Raw genomic sequence first — 8,886 nt, 5'->3', positions numbered from 1 at the left:
ATGGTCTGATGGCAGAAACACATCTGTGCAAAACTCTGTTCATCAGGCTACAAAAATGATACTTGGTAATTTAGTAGTAGACAAAGCTCTTTGACGGTCACGAGTCAAGTTTTCCTTTACATATAAACCGCAAACAAATTACAACCATACAGGGTGTAACAGGGGAACTAGCTGGAAACCTGTCTACCATACATAAAACTGCAGACTTCAGATTCTCTGCCAGCTAGAGAAAACATAAAAGCTTTAGATTGCAGGCCATTTATTTAAAATTTATACTGCAGGTAACAGGTCCTCTTCAATGTGCTGGTCTTATTATCACCATGCAACACAATGGCTCTCCTGGAAGTTTGGTGGTCGTAGACTCATAGCTTTTATCCAAGGGATTAATCATGGAATCAGTTTCACCTACAGATATCAAAAGAGTCAATTTGACGCAAACAAATACAAGCTCCAACCCCCTCATCAATATACTTCACAGATGGAAAAAAAAGTATTGATGAGGGAAAAAAAAAATACTATGTATCATTTAGATTTTACTTGGTAACATATACTTGAAATGGAAATGCTAAGTTTATTTTAAGACAACCCAGAAAGAAATATGTGAAGCTTTTCAAGGGCACAAAGGGAGTAATTTCTAACAAGTATTAATGTCTAACAGCTGAGGCAAACTAAAATGCTTAGTAGATGTGAAGTTAATGCATCATGACATTGACGAGGAGAGATTACCTACTGTCCATGATCATTTTCATCAAAAGCTGACAGCACATTGCCTCTCATTCTCCTCAACTGAAAAATAGGACAATTTTAGCTGTTAGACAATTTACCAATTAACGGATACAATATACACAAAGAAAGCATTGCTTTCTTATATATTCCACGACTAACAAATTCAATGTACTAGGGGCATCTAACCATATTGCATCCAAGAATTCTCATGCTGTTTCACACCTTTGACTTGCAATTCTCATAAGATTATATATTCGATGACCACGCTCCGCTGCTGTATGTGGGTCGCCATCTCATGCTGAATAGATAAACAGGGATTGTCCCTGAAAAAAGGCATGAGAGAAATTGAACATCAACTCATCTCCATACATGTAAACATCTGCAATAGTATATTGAATGACCCCAGTGAAATCACAAGATCTTAAATTTAACAAAAGCAAAGGTAGCCTGTAGAAAGTTACGAATGGCCAACTACCTGGCAGGGATGAGTACAAAATCCCACACCATTAAGTGACCAAAATTGTCAGATACATCTCAGCATGGTGGAAGAAATAGAGGTCTATTTTAGAGAGCCAAAGTACTCTAACTGAAAAACTTGGTCTCCTGCCTGACTTCTGATATTGCCATTGCCTCCAGCTGAACATGTCTACAATTCAGTGCAGAAAAAAACAACTTAGAGCTAGGACTTGCAGCAGAGTATTAAACTATTGATAAATAATAATAACTAAGCTCCTCCTAGCATAGCATAAAACAAGATTCCTCGTAAAAACATAAAAAAAGGAGAAACAAAAGTGCCCCTACAGGTTTTGTCCCATGCACTATGCATCATAGATGGAGAACCCTTCACATTAAAACAGCGTAGCAACTGGAAAGTAATTTAAGAACATATTTTATTACAAATGAAAAGATGTTATACCTTGACTTCAAGAATATGTTTTTGACAAGTGGATCTATCACAAGGTACACCAAGATGCTTTTGATTGAACATCACATTGTGCCATCAGGAAGTCAGTTGTTTCAATTTCTCAAGAACCTGTTTCATTGATGGCCTAATAGAAAGCGACTCCACAGTACATGACAGCGCAAGCTGCAACATCTTCAACAAGTTCTCTTCAGGCCCTGCTTCCCATAATTCCGAGTAGAAGAACTCAGAACACCGTCCCTCGTCCATCAGTAACATGGCCCATCCAACGATATTGAACCCATTACCATACTCAGAAAATGATGGATCAAGAGTTTTCTTCCCTGACATCAATTCTAAAAGCACAACACCAAAGCTGTAAACATCAGCCTTGTCCGAAACCCTACATGTGGTTGCATACTCTGGTGCCACATAACCAAATGTGCCCGCAACATCAGTTGTGGCATGAGTCTGAGAAACTTCAAGCAGCCGAGCTAACCCAAAGTCAGAGAGATAGGCATTAAGCTCCTCATCTAGCAAAATATTGCTTGGCTTGATATCCCTATGAACTATTCGAGGAACACATGAATAGTGAAGGTAGGCAAGGGCATGAGCTACATCATCTGTTATCTTGTAAATTTCTGGCCATTTGACATTGTTTGCTGATCTGTCATGTATGAACGTCTCGAGGTTTCCCCCCGAAAGATAATTGTAAATCAAAAACATTTCAGTATCTCCTACATAGTATCCAATTAGGGTTACAAGATTCTTATGTCTAACTCTCCCTAACGTCTTAATCTCTGCCTCAAATTGTTGGATCCCTTGGAATCTGCCTATGGACAACCTTTTAACAGCTACAAGATAACCTGGGACAAGTTCAGCCTTGTAAGTTGAACCAAACCCACCAGTACCAATCAAGTTCCGAATGCTGAAATTCCCAGTTGCACTAACCACATTATCATAAGTCAATTCTACTGGGGTATTAGCAAAAGTCACAACTACTTTTCTTCTCAGGCAAGTGAGTCTACCCAGCTTCTTTTTGCCAAAAACAAGCCCAAGCACTATCACTAGGATAACAGCAATTACAACTGAGACAGAAGTCGCTGCTGCAATTATTAAGGATTTCATTTTCCTTCGATGGTGTACTTTCTCAACTTCAAGGGGAACTGGCAGACTAGCTGGTGGTACCGAATAAGGATCAGGACATGAATGCAGAAATCTATTACCCTTGAAGCTTGCACAATCACTTATATTTTGTAGGTGCGGAATATGACCCGTGAGATTGTTAAATGAAACATCCAACTCCACAAGATGGGACAAGGATGAGAATGACCAAGGAATGTCATCTGTAAGCACATTGTGATCCAACAAAAGTACTTTTAGATTGCTTGCATTTGCCAATGCACTAGGAATTGGTCCTTTGAGATTGTTTTCGGACAGATCCATATCCTCAAGGTTAGTCAATTGACCAAGTTGTGGAGGAATCTCCCCAGTGAAGTTATTCCTACCAAGAAGTAGTGATTTCAGAGATTTCAAGTCTCCCAACTGCTTAGGTATAGGCCCAGATAACTGGTTTTCTCTTAAATCAAGATTAGTAAGCATATTCAACTTACTGATATCTGATGAAATTGACCCCCACATCTGATTCTGGGCTACTTCAAAACTTTTTAGCTCCAAACAATCCTGAAGTACCGTTGGATATATCTCCCCAGATATCTTATTAGCAGTCAGATTCACATAAACACCACGAACATTTTGACAACCAGATAACAACTTGACAGGAAGAGACCCATTGAAGCCATTTTCATTCAGCAAAAGCTCATGTGATACATTACCATTGAGAACAAACAATCCAGCAGACAAAGAAAATAAAGGCAATGAACCTGTGAATTTGTTCCTCCCAAAATCATGTTTTATCACCAGAATATCATCTGACATTACACCATATTGGACATTCGATTCAGGATCCCACATGTTAACACGAAAGTAAACATTTTCAATATCTTCTTCATCTAGATAATACAAATCATCCCTCTTCAAGTTCACTCCTCCACCACAATTGTGATTATTGGATGGCAGAAGAAGACCCGAAAGTGAGTTCCAACTAACATTCAAATACACCATGCATGAGACTTGAAGCTGCAAAGGGAAGTTTCCAGAAAGACCATTTGAACTTAAATCCAAAAAAGTCAAATTTCTACACATTGCAATACCCTCCGGTATAATACCATCAATATAATTCTGACCCAAATTCAGAGCTCTTAACGAACAATATTTAGTCCAATTCCAAGGCAAGCGACCGCCAATATTCGCTCTAGGCGCCCATAAAACCTGCAAAGCAGGAATCATAAATACCTCTTCAGGAACACCTCCCACAAATGCATTATACTCGCCCCTAAAAATATCCAAAGATCTATCATCACTATACTCAACCAAATTGGTCAGCACAAGAACAGCCAACTTCCGGCAATCACTAAGCTCCCTCGGAATCGTATCCGTAAGACTATTTCTAGAAACATCCAAGACCCTAAGTTCCGACAAACGGCCAATCTCAGGAGGTATACTACCTTCCAAAATATTCCCATCAAGTAACAATGTCCTCAAATTCACACATTTCCCAATCTCAGCAGGAACATTACCAACAAGAAAATTATTTGAAAGCTTCAAATGAGTAAGATACCAACAATCATGACCCACATTAATCTTACCAGACAACTGATTATCAGACAAATCAAGAACCCTAATTTTCCCAGACCCAATTAAACTACCCGGAACTTTCCCAGTAAGCATATTAAACGACAAATTAAGCAAACGAAGCGAAAACGAAGTAAGATTGCTTATCTCATTCGGGATCCTCCCGGAGAAATTATTCCCCTGAAGTTCAACCACCTCTAAACGCCGTAAAGATCCAATTTCCGCCGGAATCTCGCCGGAAAACCCGTTATTAGCAATCGACAAAACCCTAAGCTCCGTCAAGTTTCCGACGGAAGAAGCTAGGGTTCCGGCGAGAACAGAAGAGCCACCATTTTCACCCAACAACGTAAGATTAACAGAAACCACTCTACCATTAGAAGAATCACAAGAAACACCACGCCACTCACAGTAGTGAGTCTTAGCAGTCCAGTTCGAAAGTACCCCAGAAGGGTCCCTAGAAATAGCGGATTTGACGGAAAGAAGCGCGGATAAATCTCCGTCAATGGCGACAGCAGTGAAGAAGAAGAAAGAGGAGAGAGAAAGAAGGAAGAGAAGAGCTAGACTCGGCATTTTAATGGCGGATTAAGGAGAGAGAAAAAGAGGGTTGTTTCAGAGGTAAGAGAAGAATAATGTAGGCGACGGCAATGGAGTTTCCGACAACGGCGAGAATGTCGCCGGTGAGATAAGCGGCATTCGCCGGAAAGAGGAGAGAGAAAAAAAGGAGAGAGTAAATGAGTGAATGAAAGGATAAAATTGGAAATGTAATGATATGAATGTTTTAATGTGTTAAAAGGGTGGAAATGTTGGACGCATGTTGGACTTGTGAGGAGGGAGCTGACTAATTGACTGGTAAGCGGAATTCGGATTCAAACCCACAAATATATCCAACTTCATACAAATGAATTGGTTTTTAGCTTTCTTTGTTTTTTGAAAAATTTGACATTTGCAACCAGCAAAAGGATCCCGTTTCACATTTACTACCGCTTTAATTTTTTATTTTATTTTACTACCACCTAAATTAGAGTTTGTTAAAAATCACTACCACTTGTCATACACCGTTAGTATTTCCGTTACCACCACCCAACCACCGTCCAGCCACCACTCCTTCCCACCCACTAGCTGCCAATACACCGCCACTATTCATCATCAAACCCACCTCAACCACCACTCACCGTCCAGCCACCAGTCCTTCCCCACCCACCAGCTGCCCAAGCCACCGCCACCGTCGCCCGAGCCTAATCCCCTGCCCGCGACTCCAACCACCCAGTCTGTCAGCGCCGGCGTCGCGTTCCTAGCCCCCTCGAAAACCCGATCCCGCGACCAGCAATCTCAGCCCCTCTCTCCCCTCGAAAACCTCCTCGATCCTAGCCCATCTCCCCTCGAAAACCCCCTCGATCCTAGCCCCTCCTCGTCCCCCGTTCCCTTTTCTGGTCGCGTCGCAATTCATGCCGCGCGAATGAGTTCCCTACCACCCAAAACCACCCTAAGCAAAACCCTAAAACTCGTTTAGGGTGGTTTCGGGCAGGTGGTATAGGGTTAGGATTGTCGGTTTTGGGTGGGGAAGGGGAGGGGTTCGATTCCGACCCAAATTGCCGGCGCCGGCCGCAGCTTTGGGCGCCGGCCGTCGGCAGGGGGAGGGGGGAGGGTGGCTGACGGGGAGAGGCTAGGGTTTTTTGTTTTTTTTTTTTTTTTTAATTTTTAGTTTTTTAATTTTTTTTTTAATAAACTAACGGATTCCATTAAGTGGTAGTGATTTTTAACAAACTCTGATTTAGGTGGTAGCAAAGTAAAATAAAAAATTAAAGCGGTAGTAAATGTGAAGCAGGGTCCTTTTCCTGGTAGCAAATGTCAAATTTTCCTTGTTTTTTTGAATTGGTTTTTTCTAAGTTTCAAATGTTCGAGATGTTTAAAGGGGTGGATTTGTCTTTTTGGTTAACTAAGGGTTCAATCGCTCTGGTTTTTTGTTTTTTAAAATCATATGATTTATGACATGTAATGAATAAAAAATTAGTAAACCTTATAAATATCCTGATAATTTTGAAAACTGACAACAGAAAAGTGGAAACACCTCTTTCTTATTTTCTGTTTTTGGTTTTTTGTTTTAAAAAAAACAAAAATCTAAACAATAAACGATGTCAAACAAGCCCTAATTTTTCAAGTTTTGGTTTTTACAAAATCCTACATTTGTTTCCTTTGTAGGAAAAAAGATACGATTTTTTCACTGAATACCCATGTTTTATCACATTATTCACCATATACTCTTTAACATTTTGAAATTCGCAATTAGATTCTTTACATAGTTGCTACATCTTAATAGGGATGAAAGTAATTTGGATTAAAACTGAACCGAACCGAAAATCAAACTGAATTAAATTTTCATTAGAACGGATTTGATCGGTTTGGAAAAAAAAATTTAAAAAATATGGATTGCGGTTTGGATTCGGTTTGGTGTTTAAAAAAACCAAAAATCGAATTACAAACTGAAATTTTGACCCATTATATTAACCCCATTTTCTTTTATGAAGTATCCGAACCCCTTTCCCCTTTCATATATAAACCAAAATAATTTCTCAAAATCTCACTCTATCACAAAGAACATATTTAACAAGAAAAGGTTGAATAATTGCATGAATTTTTTGGGTGAAGTTTAGGTTTTCGGGTCTGAATGTTGCGAAAGAAGGGGACAAATTAAGGTTTGGATTGGGTTCTAATTAGAAAAACCGAACGAATTCGGTTTGGTTTGGATTAGACCGAATCTTAATTCGGTTTGAATTCAGTTTTGGCTATAATCCAAAATCGAATTGATTTGGCTATAATCCGAATCTTAATTCGGTTTGGATTTAGTTTTGGCTATAATCCAATCTGCAAACTGAACTGGATTCAGTTTTGGATTGGATTCAGTTTTGGTTGTAATCCAAAATCTAATTGATTTGAATTGGATTCAATTTTGGCTATAATCCAATATGCAACCGAACTTTCACCCCTACATCTTAGTAATCCAACATGTAAAGTTTCGTTCGGTATTACTGTAATTTTCAGTTTTTTAGTTTTGTTATATTCTATAGGTCGTATAAAGAATAAAATTGACACAATAATAGAGTGAAAGCTACTTTTTTCTAGTCTCCCATGTTTTGGTTTTTTAAAAAAAAATTAGAAAACTAGAAACAAAAAACAATAATTCTAAGCCGTTTGTTTTGAATCTTACCTAGAGCATTATTTCTTTTAAGGAATTTTTTGTATAAGGGTGTTTAGAATATTTAGAATCTCCTAGACTAAATAGTAAACACCATACATAGAGGTATTACTATACAATCAATCAGTAATCTATACACTAAAAGACACACCAACAAGGCAACAATGACACATGTCATTTTCTGGTGTGTCACTTAGATTTTTTTTTTTTTTTAAAAAAAAATAATCTATAGCAAACAAATCTTATACATAAATAAAAAGATAGCAAAATAATACATAAATAAAAGATTTGATATTTTTTCCATAATATATACGTTAACAACTATATAAACGTTGTTTGAGTTTGATGTAGCTGGAGACATTCTTAATTCAGTAACGTATATTGTAGTCTTATCTGGAGGTTTTTTGAGTTTGATGTAGCTAGAGACATTCTTAGTACTCCCATCCAGCAGGAACAGGGAAATGATGAAGAGGTTTGGGCTAATGGAATGACAGGGGAATACTCTACCAAGTCTGGCTATGAATGGCTGATGAAGAACAGTGAGCTGCATGTACCATGGCCAAGTAACTAATGGACAAAGCTTTGGAAAGCTAATGTACCAGAAAGGTGGAAGATACTGGTTTGGAAAATTCTACATCATTGTACGAGCTCCAAAGCAAATCTAAAGAAAAGAGGGATCAATGTGGATACCATGTGTGTTGTATGCAAAGCAAATCTGAAGAAAAGAGGGATCAATGTGGATACCCTGTGTGCTGTATGCAATATGACTGAAGAAACGGATGATCATCTATTCAGAGACTGTCCTATCATCCAAAGAGTTTGGGCATGTGGCCAATTAGGAATCCAAGTGGGGGAGACAGCTCCACCTCTACATGCTTGGACATATAATATACTGAGATATGTACTCAGACAAAGCAGTGAGCAGGAAAGTGTACTCTTGGAAACAATATGGGCAATTTAGTTGCACAGAAATGAAGTGACATTTGGGGAGGCTGCCCCGAACCCTCGGAGGGTCATAGCACTGCTAGAAGAGTCTATTTCCAGACTCAAGGACACAAAGGACTGCACAAGTAGACAGGATGCTAACCACAGAGATGGTTCCCTATCATGGTGTGCAAGGAACCCTGTACTTGTGCCATCCATCACTGTTCTCACAGATGGAGCGTGGAAGAAGGATAAAAAGGGAAGAGTGATGGTAGGAATTGGTTGGGCGATATCTTCAGCTGATAGAGAACTTATTAAGGGAGGAAGCAATACTAACGCACAATCACCACTACATGTAGAACTGCTAGCCATCAGGGAGGGACTTTTACAAGCACAGAAAATTGATAATTCGATCCAGATTTTTACAGACAGTTTGGAGGCGGTAAGG

The 8,886-nt window shown here is 39.1% G+C and overlaps 1 pseudogene across 4 annotated transcripts; it reads right to left on the bottom strand.

Moving 5' to 3' along the window:
- Positions 1–29: 29 nt before the first annotated feature.
- Positions 30–5,069, bottom strand: LOC145562463 (LRR receptor-like serine/threonine-protein kinase RPK2 pseudogene; annotated as a pseudogene). Of its 4 annotated transcripts, none has more exons than XR_014094383.1 (5): positions 1,643–5,069; positions 1,202–1,372; positions 913–1,049; positions 727–786; positions 30–405 (listed from the first exon to the last, which is right to left on the bottom strand). The product of XR_014094383.1 is annotated as an LRR receptor-like serine/threonine-protein kinase RPK2 pseudogene, transcript variant X1 (transcript). The 4 variants fall into 4 exon arrangements; XR_014094384.1 differs by having other exon boundaries at positions 731–786; XR_014094385.1 differs by having other exon boundaries at positions 949–1,049.
- Positions 5,070–8,886: the final 3,817 nt, after the last annotated feature.

This window comes from Chenopodium album, chromosome 10, assembly GCF_948465745.1.
Source record: "Chenopodium album chromosome 10, dcCheAlbu1.1, whole genome shotgun sequence".
Classification (NCBI taxonomy): domain Eukaryota; kingdom Viridiplantae; phylum Streptophyta; class Magnoliopsida; order Caryophyllales; family Amaranthaceae; genus Chenopodium; species Chenopodium album.
Note: the sequence above shows the minus strand (reverse complement) of the source record. Positions and strands in the feature narration are given on the sequence as shown.